General features: G+C 37.9%; 1 protein-coding gene and 1 long non-coding RNA gene across 2 annotated transcripts in view; both read right to left on the bottom strand.

Moving 5' to 3' along the window:
• Positions 1-23,066, bottom strand: part of LOC139964326 (uncharacterized) — a 270,207-nt gene that overhangs the window by 159,343 nt on the left and 87,798 nt on the right. The gene's annotated exons all lie outside the window — the stretch shown is intronic.
• LOC139964332 (uncharacterized) overlaps positions 5,397-23,066 on the bottom strand; it is a 39,082-nt gene continuing 21,412 nt past the window's right edge. Inside the window, exon 3 of the long non-coding RNA XR_011791945.1 lies at positions 5,397-5,489. This is a non-coding gene — a long non-coding RNA (uncharacterized lncRNA). The remainder of the gene's footprint in view (positions 5,490-23,066) is intronic.

Genomic DNA, 23,066 nt, shown 5'->3' with positions numbered 1-23,066 from the left:
GCCGACATTCCATCAGTCATCGAAAGATTAAACCAACTAAGGGATAAATTCCTAGACAGAGTCGCAGCTCCTACACACCACCTACACCAATTCACCAAGAATCAGCTGAAACAAACACCGTTCGTCCTTGGTGCAAGTCCACTCATCGGCCTGGATCTTGAAATTTGGGACCACCAACTCTCAGAAGACATTTAATTCCATCTCAGAAACCAGCCAAGTACATCACCTTCAAATTGTATCCTCTGTGACGTCCGTCCGTACCATCCGAAGAACCAACCATCTCGTTCATGTACCTTTCCTCCTTGTCAGCTTCCAGTCATTTTTCTCCGACCCGGCCCACAAAGTTCATATTTTTCATAATCTCAAAATTTTCAGTTCTCTCAAACCTTGGAGTCTAATATTTACCGGCCAGGGGCTTCGCCCCTGGCTTGCTGAAGCACCTTACGGTGGAAACAGCGTAATACAAGACATAAGTAAGTAAGTAGATAATCAGAGTACTCTTTCCATTTAAAACAAGTCTTTGAGGTCAATAAGAGATCAAAAGTCCAATCTGGACTACCAGTTAAGTCAAAAGAAGAGAGTCAGGAATCATACCAGCTAGGGTTATTGAAATTCAACAAAGCTTTCTCATGTGTGAAACCTCCATGGATTTGATGAATTAAAAACTGTTGCATTCTACGACTGAGGACTTACATGTCAGGCATACAACCTTTACAATAAGGGTAAAGGCAGGTAGCCAAATTATAATGCAGTACACTGATGGGTGAAATTCAAAGAAATATATGGTGTACATGCTGATTGAAATTAGGACAAAGTCATGCTCAATGTGAGGTAAAACTGTCCTACAATTAGTGTAAAATCATGGTAAACTGAGGTAAAACTAAGGTAAAAGCGTGGTAAATCTACGGTAAAATTGGGGTAAAATGTGGTAAAAGCGTGGTAAAAGTATGGTAAATTGAGGTAAAACTAAGGTAAAAGCGTGGTAAATCTACGGTTAAATTGGGGTTAAAGAACGGTAAAGCTGTGGTAAATTCGGGGTAAAAGCGTAGTAAAAGTGTAGTAAAAGTATGGTAACACCGTGGTAAATTGTAGTAAAATTGGGCTAAAAGTGAGGTAAAACCGTGGTAATTTACTGCGGTAATTTACTGCGGTAAACCGCAGTTTACCGCGTCCATAGGGCCAAAACACCGCGGTAATGTACAACAAATTTACCGCGTTTTTAACCCAGTTTTACCGGGGTAAATGTGTGGTATGTTACCGCGGTAAATTTGAGGTAAATTTTTTCCTGGGCATCATATTGAATATCATCAGACAATAATATATTGTAGACAAGCTTAATTTGTATGTTAATATACATCAGTTTATTTAAATTCAGATCACCTTCATTTGTAAGGAACCTAGTTAAAATAAAGAACTATAAAGAATAAATCAGCACATATAATATATGATGATTACAGAAATATCACATTAAAAATTAATTTTAAATCTCTCTCGATGTTAATAAACCCACCTCCTTATTCCAGTTTACTGTAAAATGTATTTTATGTCCCAACAAAATTGTACAATGTAACCGGATACTGACGCTATTGTTTAAAGACCAAGTGTTAACCACTGATGGTTCTTGATGTTTGTTTCACAGGTGTCTATTTCTCCAGTAACAGAGGAATGCAATTCAGCACGCATGACCGAGACAATGACGCCTGTGATACGTTCGACTGTGCAGAGAAGCATAGAAGCGGCTGGTGGCACGCGAATCATTGGTGCACATGTAAAACTTATAGTCATTGCATTCATTTCCAATACAACAGCAGCTGCCAGTCATACTGTACTCATGAAAATCTCAACGGTGTATACAATGGAGGCAACGGGGAAGCGATGTTCTCTTTTAGCTGCGACGTCCAATATGTTGAGATGAAAATTCGACCATCCTCTTGAGTTGATGAACAAGATGACTGTTAAACTGACCATTTTACGAAACATTTACGTAATAAATTAGAAGTTAATGAAGTCTGACCAAACGGAGCCTGGTTGGAATACAGTTTATGGATAATAACATAAGAAAACATTAAACCTCAAAATGTAAACATTCACTAAAAAGGTTTCTGTTCGAAATAGAGTGACAACTTGAAAAATCGGAGCAAAGACAAACATAACATTCATTGCTCTACTGGTGAGTGATCATCACTACAAATAATTACGAGACATCAACAATAATTAAAATACAATAAATTAATAGGGTTTTGAGTTTTTATTTAAATTGTAAAAGTTTGTAAAAAAGACAACCAGAGACACCATTCGTACACACCGTACACACCAAACTTAATAAATAGTTATTAGCATAACATTGCGTGTAGAACTTATACTATTAACATAAGGTGTAGTCTAAATGTGTCACAGAACTCACTCTTTTTTTGCATATTTGATGAACCAGAACCACCCCAACCACCCCCCCCCCCGTCTTAAATATTTGAAGTAAAAAATAAAACTTTTGGATGCCTCTGCTCGTTTTGTATTAATTTTTTTTTGATTTGATGTTAATACAATATGTTTAAAATAAGAATAGAATATGCTATCTTAAATGAAATAAAAATTTAATTAAAACTTGAAACATTACTCGACAACGTCTTAAACAGAATTAAGGCGAAAGTGTCTGACCTTACATGATTTTTACTGTTGTGTTTTCTATTTCAAAATTCATTCGAAATACAGTTTACCAAGTATACATGTCTGTTGTACGAGATCCACGTAGTATGTACATACATTGAGTTAAACTAACCTTGCGTAAGCTTGTTTGCACGCCTGGAAAACAATAGCAGAGAATGTTGGTGTTCGACATTTGTCTTCTTTTGCATTAATGAGGAATCTGAAAGAGGGTCTATGGAGCAATCGTCGGCTGAAGCGCGCATTAAGAACCTTTCTCCCCACCCTTCACAAAATACAACAAAATGGATTTTGATTATGTTAATGCCTATTTCAACTTTGACCTCTGATTCTTCAGGCTCTAATAAAATGTCTCAGGTAGCATACGCCCATTAAAATCCCCATTGACTTACACACTAAATCACAAAAGTAATGCCTTCTCTAAGCCTAGATAGAAGTTTTCACTTGCTAAGCGCTACCCATCACTGGATAGCTGACAAGCTGGCCTTTCATGGCACCATCAATTTTCCGTACCATGACCGTGATTTTTTTTTGCTACGAGAGCCGGAACTTTTCGTCACTTGTAAACAAACCTCTTTACTTGGCCGTAAACAATCTTCGTCCGCTGCTCCTGATAGGGCTAAACTTGCCTCAATTTTACCCAATTTTTTAACCACATGTGCTTCCGTTCATGCTCTTTAACATCCAAGCCACAAAAAAAGCTCATCCTAATTGATAACATAGCAAAAAAGTTGTTCTCCTGCTTCTAATTGGCACTTTTCCTGAAGGAGAACATTTGCCGCGGATTGATATAGACGCTAATAGGAGTATGCCACCCTCAGTATTGTTTGAATTTAATTATAATTTAAGTTGTAATTATAATTGGTATTACATTGGTACAAATATGATCACTATTATTTACGCTGGTATTAATATAGAACGAAATATTCGTCTATACTGATCTGACATATCAAATCGATTTAAAAATAACACGAGATTCTTCAATTAAAATAATAGCGCGATTCAACTATGGATCAGTAAGAGCTATATACGTTGCGAATGATAGCAACGATGAACCGATGCCTTATCCAAGAACTGAGAAAAAATAATGCCAGTTCGAGGAAATATGATGAAAGAAAATAGCCTATTGCCATTTTCATATTAAACTTACTGAAAATAGAAGGACTGGAAATGTAACCACTGCTAATGAGAGAGGGAGAAGTGGGTAGAGGAGGGGAGGGTGGGGGGGGGAGATAGTGAGATGGTAAGAGGTATAAGGATATATATATATATATCTTTATCTATATCTATATTCTAGATATAGATATTCTTTATCTATATATAAAAAATCTATATCTATATATAGAAAATCAATAAAGAATAACACACCAGAAAAAATCCACTTCACGACCGGTTTCGTCCTTTTGGGACTCATCAGGCGAAGGTAGGAATCGAACCTCGGATCTTCGTGTCACGAACCTAAGCCCGTACTACTCGACCACAGTGATTCTACTGGTGTGTTAAAGCGTATAACTTGGCTTTGAATAACTGGCATTAAGGGCGTATTACCCAAGTATTAAGATTGTACAGAGTGCGCCCCTGGTGCTTTGAATCTAACAATCTTTACACAATTTTACACAGAATAACCACTCTTTATAGGCAAGCCAAGCCGTAAATAAGAAATGAATGTGAATATATATATATATATATGAATAAATGAAAATCGTAATGAGTTGGAAAATCAAGAACAGTGAAAAAACTTTCAGCCTCCACCGGGATTCGAACCACGGGCCTCCCGCTCTGTACGCGGACACCCTAACCACTAGGCTATGGACGCTGATTGTATGTCCAGAGGTTCGAAACCGGTAAGGAAGATCGTAATTCCACTGTAGGCGTTTGTCACCTATATCGAACAATACTAGTTCTGTTTTTGGTGACATATTTTGCCCTACTCTAGAGATCAAACATGATGCTATCCAACTCGAAAATCATTTGTGATTCCTAAAGCCGGATCTCGAAAGAGATACTTTGAACTATATATATATATATATATATATATATATATATATATATATATATATATATATATATATATATATAGTATACGGTAACTTACAGCGTTTTGTAACTCGAGCTTCACGCCTGCACGGCGATCATCAGACAACATCTAATCTGTGAGGTAAGCGTGCAATCCTGCGCGCCAAAGACAACATAAACATGCCCGTACCACTTACCACAATTATTATACTGGTGTGATAACGTATTACAACATATCAATATGAGTGTATGACGCATTAATGTTTTTAAGTTTCTTTATATATTTAATGCCATTAGAAGAATTAGGTGTGTGCAACGTACACTCGGTGTTGTTGCAGTTAGAACTGTAAAGCTATTACAAGGCTAGTACAGCCATCGTGTAATCGTTAGGCGCACAACGGTCTGATAAGGAAGTCTACATACTAAACATTTACGACATTTAACATCTATTTAAAGCATGGCGTAGGCGATGTCAACTAGCGTATTGATCCTACAAAAGTTATGCACCGGACTCAGATATTCCGGTCTGGTGAACGGTTTCAAACCATAACCAGTTTCCTCTTGAAAACTCAATGAGAATCGTGTTTTTAACTTACTTTGTGCAGCAATCGACTCAGTGAATTTAATATCGCAACCATCTACTTCCATCTACAGTTGCTCGTTCCCTTCAGTAACAACAAACCTAACGTTCTCTTGTTTCTCATTGTACTTATAGCATATTAGATCGGGGACTTCAATTGGGATGAAACGTTCAATATCTGCATAATCAGAATTCCAATAAAACCCGCCGAACTCCAGATACGGATTACCATCTAGATAGGGAACAGAAAACATCACTCATGAACCTAATGAAATAACCAGCAAGCCGATCGGCTCATTGTGATTCCTTGACACGACGTTCACAGAAAATAATACCGCATGTTATAGTAGGCATTCATGTGTAAAAATAAGTCTGAAGTTATTCTCATTTGTAGGGTTGGAGAAAATCGTGCTTACAAGGTTTTCAGAATTTGACCTTTTATGAGCTCAATGACTCTTGACCTTTAACAACTGTAGTGCTTTAGTACTCACTAAGGTGAACCTACATCAAATGCAATGAATTACATTGTATATTCTTTGTTTACCAAATTTCAGACCTTGACCGCTGTGGGCCTTTGACCCTTACCAAAACCAGTAGGTTTCACAAGTGTACTCAGTTACCTGGATTCTTTAGCACGTATGGAACCTGAACCATCTGTGCATTCAGTAACACAACTTCCAGTTTTTTAATGTGTTAATTTAAGAGTACATTTTAACTACAATCATCAATTTCTCAACAAACAGTCACGTCTTAAAACACTTCTAATTTTTGATTAGGGACGAAGTTTGGCGAAACGGCAAGTTACCATACACCACTGAATATGCTTAATTACAATTTGGCAGTGAACAAGACTACACTTCAACTTCGCTGTATGTCTTCAGACATTGCGTTAGACTTGTCAGCCTGATTACCTTTGACCGTTTATACTCGATTAATATGAAATAGTGGTAGATATCATCAAACAACTCAAAAAGCAAACATTTTCCTCATATATAGCTAAGCCTTTTTGCTTTTCGCCTTTTTTGTATAACAATTTTGTACAACAACAACTCTTCAAAGAACACAAAAGTAAATGTACGTTCGGCGTTCCATACTGTTGGTGGGCTTTGTTCTCTCTTCGCCTGCCATAGTTCCTTATGGAGTAAAGGTAATAGTATGGTTATATATGATCGCATCCGAAAGTACATTTTGGCAACTATTCAGACTATTGGGGTTTCGGGTGGTGGGCAGGGGTGAAAGTTTTTTCCTAAGTTATAATTGTTAGTTTAAACATTCACATTTCATTGACGCGTTCTGATGACTTAGACCTAACATAGTGTCAAACTTTCTAGACGCCGTATCTTGTTTCACCTGAATTACCTGATTTGAATCCGATGTCGAGGATCGCCACAAATGGAATAACTTTGCCATTTACCTTTCTTTCGACAGCCTTGAAGAAAATAGAGAGAGAGAGAGAGAGAGAGAGAGAGAGAGAGAGAGAGAGAGAGAGAAAGAGCTTGATCGGTTGTCATGACAATTCACCAATGATAATATATTTGTCACTGAGATATTATGCACAAATTATTTCATTTGACGATCATAATTCTGCTACAAATGGCATAAAGCACTATAACACATATCATATTCAACGAAGTGTTGAATGTAACATACTCGTAAACTAATGAAGTTTGGCATTAAGTTATGACTGATTGGTGTGTGTCGACAGATAGGCCCGTAGCCAGGCGAGAGAACGAGAGCCGTGCCGAACATTATGCATCTCTATAAATTGTTCAACTTTCTGGGTATTCCCTACGTATGAACATGTCGACATGTAATTTCATGTTCTCAAAGAAATCAACAATTGGTCTTTAGTTATTATAGAAGACTAAAATAAACAAAATGTGGCTATACGTTGATGAGTTAAGTTTTAGAAAAATATTACTCATGAAAGAATTACCAACGCGACCAACGTGCAACCAAAACTACCTAAAATTGAATGGCAAAAAAACTAAGGAGATAGTATTTGACTTCAGAAAACAGCCACATGATCATGCTCAAATCAGGGTTAATGATGAGATTGTCGAAAAGGTGCACCACTATAAATATCTAGGTACTATCATTGACTGTAAACTTAACTTCAAAGACCAGGTTGATGCAATTAGATCAAAAGCTTGCCAACGATTGTACTTCTTACGTAAACTGAAATATTTTAATGTCGACAACACTATTCTTTTACTTTTTTACCAGTCAGTGATACAAAGCGTGCTGACTTTTAGTATTATATGTTTTTACGGGCTGCTTACAAAGGATTCTTCGAGTAAATTAGAGAAGGTTGTAAGGGCTGCCAGCCGTACTATTGGGAGGGATATTGGTTTAAAAACTATTTATGAACTCTACATTGATATGGTGCACCAGAAAACCCATGGAATATTAAAAGACCATACACATCCTCTTTTCGAAAACTATGTATTCTGCCGTTCAGGCAGCAGACTTCGCATGCCACGGTCTAAGCATAACAGATTCAGGTTTTCTTTTGTACCCAATTCTGTTTCTTTTTTCAACCTGAGGGCTGTTAGATAGGTTTCTTTTGTTTTATCATCTTGTTTATATATGTATATATGTGTATATTTTTCTCACATGTATGGATATTGTTGTTGCTGATATTCTTACCTTTTCATTCAACTTCTCTGTGTTTTGTTTATACTAATATTTTACTGTATTCTGTATGTATCTTTATAACTTTAATTTTTATGTATTTTGCTGCAGGGCGACAAATTTCCATATCTTATGGACGAAATAAATATCTATCTATCTATCTATATATCTATCTATCTATCACCGAGAGAGAACGAATCGATTCGAGGATGAGGTCAAAGGAGAACTGCTCAACAGTGACTTGTTAACTGAAATCAATCGATCCGAATGCCTAGATGATAAAATAGATAAAGGAGAAATATTGTAGAGGTTTTCATGATGAAAATCTCTCATCTGGCCCTGTTCAGTAACATACTTTCGTATCACGAACAATATGATAACAATTATGAAAAAAGAACGTTTTGTACTCGAGACCTTCTTCCTGTATTAAATGGTTATTCATCTGGATTCTTTGAGGTGTATTTGTACATTTGTTTATCATAAGTATTGAATTTCTCGCAATCCAAGTTCTTGCTAGTAATACTATTAAAAGTATAATCATTAACAATCATCACTTCAAATTAACTCAGTATGCTGATGATACTACTATTTTCTGAGACATTGATATTAATTCCCTACAGGCTGTTTTGATATACTAGGTGACTTTTCGCTAGTTTCGGGGATGGTTATAAATTATAACAAATCATCTCTCTTCCTTTTAGGTCCTACTTATGACAATACTCCTGCTTTGTTCAAGAATTGTGGTAAATTCATCACTGATGGCCCTATTAAATCATTAGGTATACATTTCACATATCAGTCTCAACTATATAACGAAACTTTCTCGTCTCAAAATACTCTTTAAGCAGTTGGCCACTCGTAACCTCACTTCCTGTGGGCAGAATTACTATGATTAAAAGTTTCGCAATCTTCTCAACTTGTTTTTCTCTTCTCTGTTCGGCCAAACCCACCAGATTATTTTATGAATGACTTCAATGACATTCTATTCAGTTTTATATGGGACAGAAAACCAGATACAATTTAGTATTGTTAAGATCCTAGTATAAACAGCCTAGTGTAAGTTTTTTCTTCCCCAAAGCTATTTTCCCGTATCTACTTGCTGTACTACCCAGAGAACGACCGCAGCAACGATATCGATTGATACTAGAGTCTTGCACATTTCTCCCAAGCTATCTTATGGTTTCCTTTGAATTTGGAAGATTTGCTTCGGAAAAGCGAAGAAGCCAATCAGGTTTGCCAGTTGGGCCCACTTCACCCAAAAATGTGTATTCAAGCCCTGCCTCCCGCAGTGAACATCACTTGGCCTTATATTGGTTTGTACACTGGGAGACGGTCGTTTATTGTTGTGAAAGGGACATGATCTCACATGACACACAATTTCATAATAATAATAATACGAATAAGGATTTTGTGGTTTACATAAGGTCAAGCCCCTATTTGGAGAAATGTCTAAAATTAGGTTTAAATCGGACAGATCCTCAGGCATGTAAAATACAGTAGGCAAGCACCATTCGTGGTAGGCAGAAACGGACTCTGAGGCATGTACAGTTGCACGTGAGAAAAGGGTATTACAGACGACTTGGTCAAGACTAGATACAATTAAGCGGACGGCTCTCTGTCATTCGTACAAAGAGGGGGAACTTGAAATGATTAACATTCGCCTGTTCTTATATGCAATGTAAATCGCTTTTGTAAAAATAAACCGATAATGCGTGATCGTCCTTACGGTACATGTAATATCTTCCTTGCGTTTTGAAATGTGAACAAGACTTGTGGGCAAACTGGTAAAATGCTATCAACCTTTTCCAAGTTGGATGGACGAATTATGGGAGCAAGAATTGCCCATCATTATGATATCTAATAGCATGTGAACATTCGAAAATAGCTCTCACAAATTACTCTCGTTCAAGTAGGGAGTGGTTATGGAACTCCCTGGTTCAACCAACTGAGCGCCGTGTACGTATGAGTGGTTTCTTGGTAATATATCGCTGTCATCAATAAGGCCGTTGTAAATAATATAAGTTGCATATTTGGCGGTGAAATGCGGGAGGATGTATACCTGGGGTGTTGTTATAAGTGAATGGGTAGTAAGCAGGTTGAGAACAATACGACTACCGTAACTCTTGTGCTTGTCAAATTGAAAAGATAACAAACACGATTAAGTTTTCCCCAAAAATCAGTACACTTTGATTGACTTTTGCAGCGAATTAAGGTAATTAATTAGAAAAATTATTGAGATGGAAAAGTATTTACCTGATGCCTCCATGGTAGACGATTCCGCCTGGTGAAATTTCTTCAATAAAGAGATGCTTCCCACGGCCATTTATGGTTTCTCTCTGCACTAAGAAGGCTGATAAGTCGACGATATCATGCAGAGTGGGGTGCGTTAAAGACAACGCCGATTTTCGCAGCAGCGCCATGTTGTTCTAAAACATTGCAGATTTAATAAATCGGATAGTGTTAATGAATGTTTGGTAAATCTACCGGTACGTTTCCAGATCATTTATGAGTCCTAAAGCCGGATCTATTCATTTGCCTTTGTCGTTGACCTCCATTTCATTAACATAAAGTCTATCAAAATATCTTTTCGAGATCCGGCTTTAGGAATCACAAATGATTTCGATTTGGTTGAGTCATGTTTGAGTCATGAGTCATGTTAGATATCTAGAGTAAGGCAAAATATGTCACCAAAACAGAACTAGTATTGTTCGATACGGGTGACAAACGCCTTTAGTGGAATTATTAAATTTAAGTAGCCCAGCTGTTGTTATATTAGCATTTGTACTCTTTGAGATGCACCTACGTACCACATATGAAACTCACCAACGTTTGGCCTTTTTAGCTTGTTTTATTATTCCTTGCTGGTGGCAGAAGGAATATATTAGAGATGGTGATAAAGTGTGTGTTTGTATGTAACAATTGCTTGTACACATCGTAACTCAAGTTCATTGGTGGATTAACTTTATACTTGGTATGTGGATCCGTCTTATTAAGAACAAGAATCCTATTGTTTTCTGTGATGTTCAAAGGTCACATGAGGTAAACAGGTGACAAAGTCTGAAAACCTTGTAATTTTATGATAACTCCAAATTAAAGCTACATTTAACCTGTGAATTCTCCTATGCTATGATATGCTTTTGGTGAGCATATGTAGTTTGGTCAAATTCCGTTCAGTATAGGTTTGTGAATGAGCTCTATAGGTCTTCAATAAAACATGCAGTCATTCAGGAAAAGCTCCAGAGTTCATAGGTCTTGCTTTAACTGCATTCTAACCCCCTTATCCGTTTTCAACCTCTGAGCTTCAAGGGTCAGCAGGTTATATTTCACATAGTAAGACTGTTCTTTCTGGATGTTGAAACATATTGGAATAAAACTTTTGTAACGTGTAAAATCCTTACCAATGAATGAAATGGTTGTTGCTCACAAGTGACTGCTACAAATAATATCTGGAAATCTAGATCTGTTCTGGTTGTCACTAAATTCTTGGATAAATAGAGCTCATTTGCTTTACTTTAGTCATATATTATTTTGAATTTTGAGCACATTACATGGCAAAGAATCACAGAGCCAATAAACTGGGTTACCTTTTTTGTCTGTTTTGCTTTTCACAATGTGAATTTTATTAAACTCGAATCACCTTTGATCTCCATAAAAAACAATACAAGTCTTAACTCAATAAGGTGGAACCATGAAGTTCATCCAAGGTTTACAGTTTGTAAGGTTTTCAGAATTTGACCTCTGTTAACCATAAGAAAAAACCTTTGAAACTTGCTGAAGACTCTTATAGGTTCTTGTGCTCAATTAGGCGGATCCACATATTATGTATGAAGTACATCCAACTTTTACTTTTGAAGTTACCGTGTTAAAGGCTTTTAGACTACACCTATGCGGTGTTGTAGCCGCCATGACGGTGGAAAGATGATACCAACAATAAGAGTAGGATGTTTCAGGTTTATTCAGTTAAGGCGAGAGAGAGTAAGTCACGCAGTATGTGTAACGTAGAAACGTGGTAAACAGAGAACAGGGTGCACACAAATAAGTTTACATACATCAACACCCCTTTAAACTTATGGTGGTTACATAATAAACATGGGAATATATGCTTTTGAAAATCAAAAACGTTTAGAAAAAACTCAGAGAATAATAAAACCTTCTATAACAATTGACATATATGGAATATAAAAAGGGTAACCATTTCAAACTGTAAATGATCGAGTTCAAAACATTTAGTTCTGCGTCAATAACTGAGCTACCTAGATACCCATGATCTGGCTACTAAACTTCTGTAGTTTGGACCCGCTCACAGGTTTGGTAATATCAGCAACATTTTGTTCTGATGGAATATAAACAAGTTGTATGACACCTTTGTGGAATTCCAACCTAATGAAGTGGTACCTTATATCTATGTGCTTGGACCTCTGTTGGTGAACAGGATTTTTAGCTAGAGCTAAGACACCTTGGTTATCATAATACAGTAAAACGTTGTTCACTGAGTCGAAATTTGTGATGCTTCTCCATAGCTGTACTAAGAATTTTGCTTCCTGTGAATCACAAAAACCAATTAAACTTTGAGGTTCCACAGACTTTCTGTAGATTAAACTTTGATTGATCGTACCCTTCAGATAGCGTAAAGCATGTTTTGCCATGGTTAAGTGGGCCATGGTTGGGTTTGACATGTGCTGTGCCAACTTTGTCACAGTATAACACAGATCTGGCCTGGTTGATGTCATAACGTAGATCAGACTACCAACTATCTCTCTATAGAGTCTAGCATCAGTTAACTCTATCTGATCTTCAGGTTTCTCAAAAACTTTGTCTACATTCATTTCACATGGAGTTGATCGTGCTTTACAGTCCTTCATACCATACTTCAGCAACATTTTCTCTATATACTTGGACTGGTTTATTTTGATCACGTCACCCTCACAGATGAAACCCATACGTAGAAAAATTGAAATTTCACCTAAGTCTTTCATTTTGAATCTAGAGGTTAAACCTCTTTTGACATCCTCCAGTGTAGAGTCTCTATTGGTTGTGATGATGATATCATCAACCCAGACAAGAACTATGGTCATATCATTTTCTTCATGTTTAGTATACACATAAGGGTCTACAAGTGATTGAGAATAACTCTCCCCAACAAAGTAGGAATGCAAAAGGCTATCCCAATTTCGACCACTTTGCTTAAGACCACTCCTTCAGTCTACAGACCAACTTCTCACCATTCTTACCACTTACTGCAAAACCTTCTGGTTGTTCGACATAAAGTTCACAATCTATTGGAGCATTTAAATAAGCCGTCTTGACATCCATTTGGTGGACAATTAAGTTGTGCTGAATGGTCAATTGGATCAACGCTCGGATGGATGAGATTCATGCCGTCGGAGAGAACGTCTCATTGTAGTCAACATTGGGTAATTGGGAAAACCCCTTAGCGACACAGCGAGCTTTATATTGCTCTTCATCATTTGGGCCAAGTTTTACAGCATAAACCCATCGACCTCCCACTACCTTCCAACCTTCTGGTAGGGGATTTAATTCGAAAGTGTCATTCTCTCTCAAGGCCCTCATCTCATCCTTCATAGCTTTCTGCCAGTCACTTGAGGCAGGGCAAGTGACACCTTCTTGGTATGTCTTTGGTACATCAGCCAACCTGTAGCAATAATGTATTGAATAATTTACACTGTCATCATTATCAATGTTGTAATCTTCAAGATACTTAGGGCTTTTTCGCTCCCTACGTGGGTACCTCTGAGAACCAACACTCTCTTGGTCAGACTGTTCCCTTGCAATGTGCTCAGGGTTGACATTTTGATTAACAGCTTCGTACCTCCTATCACTAGCTTGGACAGGTGGTTCTTTCTCTGTGGCGGACTCTGGTATATTTCTCATAACGAGACTATCATCATCAATTTGATTACTCGCTAGATCCAGGAATTTGCCAAGGGAGGGGCATTGCAAACTATGTAAGCGTAGCGCCACCATGGTTGGCGCGAAGCGTACAAGAAAATTTTGGCTGAAAATAGCCTCCCAGATCACTGGAAATGGCACTTCCCAGGCCTCGTAAGTTGCATCTTAGCATTTTCTCTTTTGAAAATACTAGCGATATCATAAAAACATTAAATAAAATATAAAAAATATGCTCAAGGGGGGCGGCTGCCCCCTTCGCCCCCCCCCCCCCCCTTGGCTACGCGCCTGATCACTAGACTTATCACCACTAGAAACAATGTCAGCTCTCTTTGGAAACTTAACACACCTGACTCTCTTGATTAGTTGGCTTTCAGGAAAGTAGATAAGATAAGCTGGACTTCCCTTGTCATAGCCTATGAACAATCCTCTTTCACTTCTAGCATCTATTTTTTCTTGTTTTGTATGTAGGCATAACAGATGGTACCGAAAACATGCATACCACTAATGTTGGGTTTTTGGCCGGTAAATAAATCGAATGGGGTTTTCTGAATTCTTGAATTGTAACATCTGTTACGAACATATGCTGCAAACATAACAGCATAAGTCCACAGTGCCTTTGGCAACTGTGACTGTAATAGAAAACATCTTGCCATCTCAAACAGTGAACGCCATGCTCTTTCAGCAGTACCATTTTGATGTTGTGATAATGGCGCTGACTTTTCGTGTTTGATATGATTCTTTACAAGCAAAGATTCAAATGCTTTTGACACAAATTCACCTCATTGATCACTTCTTATACATTTTACATTTTACAGAGCCATGTGGTGCAATATCGGCCAGGAATTTTTCAGTTCCATGCAGGGTGTCACTCTTTTCTCTCAAGAAATACACCATAATAAGGCCAGAATAGTCATCAACAAAACTTATTACATATCGAAAATCATCACGGGCAATAGGTTCAATCGGACCTGCTAAGTCACAATGCACAAGTTCCAAACAAGCACGCTTGTCAGGCTCTCTATTTCGATACTGTGTCATTTTGCCCTCTATACAGATGCCACAATCCAGCTCTTGCTTACCAGTAATATTCATACCCTCTACGACATCCTTCAGTTTGAGCACATCTTTTACATTAGAATGGCCAAGAATTTCATGCCATTCTTTCAAAGTATGGGATGCAATCTTATTGAAGATTGTATTATTGAGGTAATACAGACGACCATTTCTCTCGATATTAAATTTGGTGCCTTCGGGACTCACCAACTCTGCAGCATTTGGCTTAAATTGAACAGAAGCACCCTTTTCAGTTGCAGCTTGCACCGAAAATATATTTTGCTTAAAGGATGGTACATATAATGCATTTTCTAAGATCCCCGTTTGGGTTTTACCAGTGGAATCTACTATTGAAATTTGAGCATCACCTCTCTTTATGGCAACATTGTTGTTTCTACTGCCATCAGCTAATTCAATGTAATGGTCACTGGGATTGAAGTTATCTTCAAATCTTACAAACTTTGACTCATCATTAAAAAAAAAAAAAAAAAAAACGATGACATCTTCCACTTACATTGCCCTCCATAAGAAGAACGACAGAGGGGTTTGTGAAAACTATCGCACATTGGCTCTCATAAGTCATGCCAGCAAAGTGGTGCTCAACATCATGCAGTCACGTCTTCAGACTAATCTCGACGATGTAAGTGAGGTGCAGTTCGGCTTCCGCTCCGGGAAGTCAACCACAGATGCTATCTTCGCTCTTAAGACTATCACATCTGCCTACTACAGAGCCCACACCCCACTCCATCTCATTTTCGTGGATTACAAGAAAGCTTTTGACAGTGTGAATCATGCCCTCCTAATGGAGAAGCTGGAACAGATGGGCGTGGACAGAGATGTCATTAGACTCACAGAGAGACTTTATCACGATGCTGGCGGCGTCTTACAATGGAAAAATGAGACAACAGATGCTTTCAATACGCCTGTCGGTTGTAGACAGGGCTGCCCACTTTCTCCAATCCTCTTCTCTCTCTACACTGAATGCCTTATGAGGGAATGACATGCAAGGACCGCTGGTTTGCCTGGTGCTACCATAGGAGACCGCACAGTGAAGGAACTGAGATACGCCGATGATCTTGTCCTGTTTGCGCTATCGGCTGCGGAAGCAGAAACGGCTCTCAACATCTTAGCGGACGTTTTCAAACCCTATCAGCTTGTGATACACCCGGGAAAAACGGCTCACCTTGTCATCAAGACGGACCCGAACTCTACCGATACCATCCACCTGGGGACCTCCATTATCCCCAACGTTAACTCTTTCATGTACCTCGGCTCCACCATCACCTACAACACTGATGACACTCCAGAAATCAGCAAGCGGATCGCCATAGCCAAGACTACACTCCGCGCGTGCAAGTACCTCCGAAGCCCACACCTCTCCGTTGCGACTAAACTTCTGGTCATCAGAGCCCTAGTAATGTCTAGGTTGACCTATGGCTCTACTACATGGTCGATTAAGAATTCGGATGCAGCCAAACTGGATGCTTTTGGTCGTACCGTCTGGAGATGGCTGCTAGGTGTCAATTGGAGCGACCACGTTACCAACGAGTCACTTATGCGTATGATAGATGGTAGATGGCTATTCACCTATGACACTATTGTGCAGAGAAAAATGGACTGGTTCAGCCACATCGCCCGTCAACAGGGTCTCCAGTGGGACCTCTTGTCAGGTGCCGTTCTGGGCACAGTGAGTAGTCGTGGGCGGCCTCGGATGACCTGGTATGATAACATCAGAGCCTCCACCGGTCTCACCATGGAGGAAGCAAAACAGCAGGCTCTTTCCCGGATTCATCTGCGGATACGTGGTCACCAACCAGCTCCACTTCGCCGGTCATCTCGCATCGCTTTGAGACAGCGCCCACGGACTCTTCAGAGTCTTTGACGATTTTCTATCTCTATCTAGATAATGTTCACGTAGAATCTGTAGGGCTCTTCTACCGTCGTCTTTCGCGTCACGAATTACTAACGATAGGCTTCTATCATCTAGGCATTGAACTAGTTCCGCGAAAGCTTCTGCATTCTTCTCTTCATCAAGTTCATCGTCTGACGGTAAAATTACTTTGTGTAGCTTTTGCAATCGCATGTGGCCTAGGAATTTTATCTCACACAGTTCATACTTCTTCTCACCATCGTCAAATAAAAGCCGATACCTGGTCCCATAACCTGTTGTAGACGCCATGACGGTGGAAAGACGATTCCAACAATAAAAGTAGGATGTGTCAGGTTTATTCTGTTAAGGCGAGAGAGAGTAAGTCACGCAGTATGTGTAACGTAGAAACGTGGTAACAGAGAACAGGGTGCACAAAAATAAGTTTACATACATCAACATGTGGAACTTAAAATGACTTCTAAACTTCACAGAAATCAACAGGGTCCTTGCATTCAAGAAAGGTGTATCCAATACTAAGCTGAAGTAAATCCAAACTTTAATATTTTAGGTATCGTGTTTACAAAGGTTCCCAAATTGTGACCTCTGGTAAACTCAAATGACCGTTGACCTCTGCAGAAAACAAGAGATTTCTTTACCAACTAAGGTGAATCCATACAGTTGGGAAGCTGACCCAGGGGTCACCGGAATTTATTAAGCTTTGGTGACGCCACAAATTTTGAATTTGCAGAGTTAAACGTTTACTCAGACACGAGAAATAAATGTGTGTTGTTGTCTTTCAAATCTCATTCTAAGGTCTATTTAACCAGAAAACTAAATACAAAGGGTTTCTGACTTCCCACTAGCAATAAATTCTAACAGAATATGACTCGCAGGAAAGCCGCTAAATTACAGGTGAATGTTAGGTCACGGCTGTTAAAGCCGTAGCGACCAGCCATGAAATCGACCCCAAAAGACTTAAAATATCAGAACAAACACCGAAGGTTCACAAACAGGTAAATACTATCATTCCACACATACATAGAAACATCAGTCAAATCACAGTCTGTTTCAAAACGGCCGATCACAATTCATTTCACATGGCTCCGAAGTTCGCAAGAGATGTTGGACCGCCATCTTTGAAATTGTAACAAGTTAACATCATATATACAGCTCTATATTTGACACAGCCTATACGCATGAATGTAACAACGCAGAAGCCAGTGTACTTACTTCGATCAGTTTTAGCAGATATGAAAGGTATATATAGGCATTTGCTTAGATAAATCCATACCACAAATGAAAACATCTGTCAAATTTTAGTTTGATAGAAAATGACCCGTCAAATGTGAGACTTAATACAAAAGATTCAATCGATTTCTTTACTATCAGTTCGGGCTGCCATCGTTTATCTCATTTTTGGACTGAAAACGTGTATTTCATTTTCGGACTGAAAACGTGTAATTTTTTTTTCGGACTGAAAACTCGTTTTTTCGGACTAAAAACGTGTAGTTTATTTTCGGACTGAAAACGTGTCGGACTGACAACGTGTACCCCTAAATGTAGGGCATGGTAAATCTCTGTGAAAATACACTATGTAAGAGCACACAGTCTTACATGTACATCCAGTTATATCTCGCTATATATGGCTAGATAAAACTTTATCTGCATATCTGGATTGACTCTATATTATATCTAGCTTTATATGGCCAGATAAAACTGTATATGCCTATCTGGATTGTCTCTATATCCAGTTATATCTGGCTTTATTTGGCCATATCAAACTTGTTATGGATAACTGGATTACAAATATATCCAGATATATCTGGCTTCATATGGCCATATCAAACTTTATATGCATATCTGGCTTACAATTATATCAAGATATATCTGGCTTTATATGGTCATATCAAACTTGATATGCATATCTGGCTTACAAGTAGATCAAGATATATCTGGCTTTATATGACCATATCAAACTTTATATATCCAGATATAGCCAGATATCAAACCAGATATGGAATTTGAGTAAGGGGACATTGTGTTCGGAAAATGTGCAATTCGAAAGATAAAAAGTTTGTACTCACTTTTCGTTTGTATTTTTCCTGCCGAGGTAAAGAAATTTCCGAATTTCATCCACATTGTGTGTCCGACATCGGCGCAAACAGATATTTAATGAATATTCAACTTTTTTCTTCAAAGTTTTGCCAGACGCAATTCGATTACTGCTTTATGAATATGTATTAAAACGGATTTTCAGAGGATATCCAAGATGCAGTGAACTGAAATTGAGTAATGGTTGGAGCTCCCAAAATGCATTTCACCGCTTTTGCCACGTATTTAAAGATTGTACAATAACGGTAAAAATCGCACTCTGATTTTTGCATATTCCCAATATGAATGTATTCATTGTTGCTTTTGGAGTTATCGTTTGTACAATGTTGTCAGACTTTCACCTCTGTTGACCTTAAATAACTTTCGACCTCCCCAGAAAGGAATATGGATGTTCTACTTAAAAAAGAATCTACGTACTACATATTAAAGTCATTAACGCTCTCCTCGATATACCCTCCTTACATGATTAATATGATGCATGTTATTACCCCGGGTGTGGGGGACTGTCACGAGACACCCACATACTTCAAGGTCATTTTAATCTCATCCCTTCATGCGGTGTACGGGAATGAGATATTGCACTCTATCGACCACTATATAAATGACCCGTGGCGCTCTATATGAGCTGACACGTATGCACTTCGCTAACAGATCTTTTGTGCAATATAGACCATTTCTGATGTTCTACTTCTGAAGTAATATTAACACAACGGACTAGTGATGGGAAACACGTATTTTTGTATCATCCTAAAAAACTGGTGAGCAGTATTTTTATCTTATACTTCGTGGCCGGTTTCATACTTAACATAGTCCAGTGCAATACTAGCCTAGACAATACTTTAATGGCTAGGGTTAAATACAGTTCAGATGTACTAAAGAGCATAATAGAATCGATGGCGGACTTTTCTATTGATTCACGGGTGACGAACAAACTGAAAAAACACTCTAATGTTGAACGTAGTCGAGGTACGCGGGCAGGCTTACAGATACGAGTGAACAATACTAAGCCTACTTTTGTCAGTTTTCCCCACGGATTATTATGTATAGTCTGCAAGGAAAGTTCATTCACCTAACACAAACTATTGCCAATATGCAAAATCTGAGTTTTATATCTCTGCCAGAAACTAAGATTCAAAGAAATGAAATAGAATGGCAAAATGAGACCCACAGCACATAGTGCCCGATGAAGCTCTACAACTGGACGATTATTACTTGTTTCGTCATGACCGTCAATTTTCGGCAAATGGTGGGGGTCTTACAACATACATAGCTAATGATCTGGTCACCAATTCCTCCGAAAGTGGGTGCCACAATTTTCTTGCCAGATATCGAGCTGCTTGCGGTTAAAATACGTCCTCGCTTCTTGCCAAGTGTTTTTACAAATGTTACCATAGTAAACGTGTATACTAGACCGTAATCGAACTTAACCCTAGCTGACAGAGAACTGCGTAACGTACTTCTAGAAACTCAAAAGGATAATCCAAGGTCCCATATAGTCATTGTAGGAGATATCAACAGAGATACCATTCCGTTTCTAGAGACAATGGGTTATCGAAATTATGTAGATTTTGTCACATATCCTCAAGCAAATTCCAAACTCGATGCTATGTTAGCGAAAGGCGAATATTACAAAGTTAAACCAGGGTCACCCATCTCAAGCTCCGACTATACCACTGTTCATATAAATACCACTGTTCATATAAATTAAACATTTTATGGTTATTGAAAAGCATAGGGAAAGTCAATCAAGGAAGAAGAGATTGAAAGCTGATTTATCCACTATTATATAAATATAATAGTGGATACCACTGTTCATATAAATTGTGGATACCACAAAGTGGATACCACTGTTCATATAAATTGTGGATACCACAAAGTGGATACCACTGTTCATATATGCTACACATTTTACCAATGTTTACCGAAGAGCATAGGGAAATTCAACCAAAGAAGAAGAAATTAAAAGCTGATTTATCAAAGGACAACATTGATATTTTACGAGACGCGTTAGATACCACTGATTGGAAAGTTTTTAGAGAAAGCTCCAATAATATAGATGAACTTACTGAAGTGGTATCTTCATGTTATATTAGCTTTGTGAGCGACGTGTGTGTTCCAAAGAAGGCAACCCCATTAGTAACCCCCAGAAAACGGATTACAGCTGATGCTGACATCAACGATTGGAGAAGGAAAAGCGACATGCGATAGAGGTAAATAGAATACAGAGAGATATCAACAGACGCGTACATCAGAATAGAACCACTGTTTTTCAGGAAGTAACTGCTGACTCTAAATCTCTGTGGGACCTACTTAGAATCTTATACCGGACAATGATGAAAAACAAACTGTAAGCAGAGAAATGGCAAATGAACTATATAAATGCTTTTTCGGACGTTTCAATGATTCCATATGCTTAGATGTACCCTTGTTTTTGCCTGAACGTACGAATAATGACAACTTTAATTTGAAGGAAAGAACGTTACAAATTGCATTAAGTCTCTAAAGAATACTATAGCTGGTGGCTCTGCTAATACAGCTTGGTGGGTATATACATTTTGTGCGGATGAACTTTATTCTTACAACTATTTTCAATGAATGTACAGCACAATGTACCGGCTATATGGAAAAATGCCATAACAGCCTTTATACCCAAAGTGTCAACCTCACGATCGGTAAATGATTTTAGACCAATTGATCTTACCAGTATAAGTTTTAATTGTATGCAGAAATTGATCGTGCCTCAAATATCCCAAGCTTTTGATTAATATGGAGATATCAATCAATTTGCTTATAGGAAGGGGTTTTCATGTACCGATGCTGCTTTAACACTTATTAACAATATTGTCACAGGATTAAAGAGCGAAGATACTAGTATATATCTAAGGTCTTATTTATAGGATTTTACAGTGCTTTTAACACGGTTCTTCCAAATTGTTTAATCCAGGACATGCAAGTGTTCGTTGAAGAGCCATGGCTGTTACATTGGATATCAAATTTTAGAAATAATGACTGGTCTAGACAACTAAAATATTCTGAAGGTCTGACGGAAAAATCGAAAATAAATGTTGGAGTCCCTCAAGGTTGTCCTCTGTCTTCTCTACTGTTCACAGTATATACTGACGAAATATGATCTACTTCTAAATGCCCTGTGGTGAAATATGCTGATGACACTGCTATAGTGTGCAATGTATCAAAGCGAACGCATCAGGCTGACCAAGCAAGTTATAAAACTGCTTTATCAAATATTGTAGATCTGTGTGATAGGAAGAATCTAAGACTCAATCCAAAGAAATCTAAGGAATTGGTTTTGAGAATATAAATATTAAACATGAAGATCTCGAATCATGTAAGTTAACTAAAATCTCAATTAAAGATGCGGAAGTAGAACGCACTCATCATACAGAATATTTAGTTGTTTTTATTGATTGTTAACTGAGTTTCACTGGTCATATAAGCAGAATGCAACGGGTGTACTTCGTAGTCTCAACTCTACCGTAGTTCCATATTTTCATGTTGATGTAAGGAAAAGAGTTTTTACTGCCAATATCTTACCGCACCTAATACCTGCTGTTCCTGCTTGATTTCACTTTTTTTCTAATAAAAGATAATAAGAGATTTATGACTTTTTAAAGTATTGTTCTAGAACTTTTATTATATATTTTAACTTTCTTATGAGTACTGTAAACAATTCTGCAAAAAATGAGTTCATTCGAAGTGTAAATTGCATGCAGAGAAATGACAGACATTCTTTGCATACCGAACTTAACTCTCTATTTTGAGAAACTATTATAGGTATAACTTGAAAAGCAAAGCAATAGCACCAAAATTCAGAAATAATGTGTATAGAAATAGCTTTATTTATCGTGCTGCTATTTATTTACAAAATGTTAATCTGGATAATTTATTGTAGACAGCTGCACTTGTAAGTTCTGTAAATATTTATATATATATATATATATATATATATATATATATATATATATATAAGTAAGTGCCTTGGTAAGTACAGCTGTTACTCGGAGTTTCACGCCCTTAGGGTGGCGATCGTCAGACAACTGAACAAATACTCTCTGCGCGGATATATTCTATGGGGAACACGAACCCTATTTCTTACGTGCACGGTTCATTGGTTTGAGCCTATTGTGGCGACACTTGGAGATGAATTCAGATCTCTTATTGAGTAAATGCGGGTTTTTGGACAGGAGGATACAAAGCTTTTCATCAATACAG

Source organism: Apostichopus japonicus, chromosome 22 (genome assembly GCF_037975245.1).
Source record: "Apostichopus japonicus isolate 1M-3 chromosome 22, ASM3797524v1, whole genome shotgun sequence".
Classification (NCBI taxonomy): domain Eukaryota; kingdom Metazoa; phylum Echinodermata; class Holothuroidea; order Aspidochirotida; family Stichopodidae; genus Apostichopus; species Apostichopus japonicus.
The sequence above is the reverse complement of the archived record's forward strand: the minus strand, read 5'-3'. Positions and strand labels throughout refer to the sequence as shown.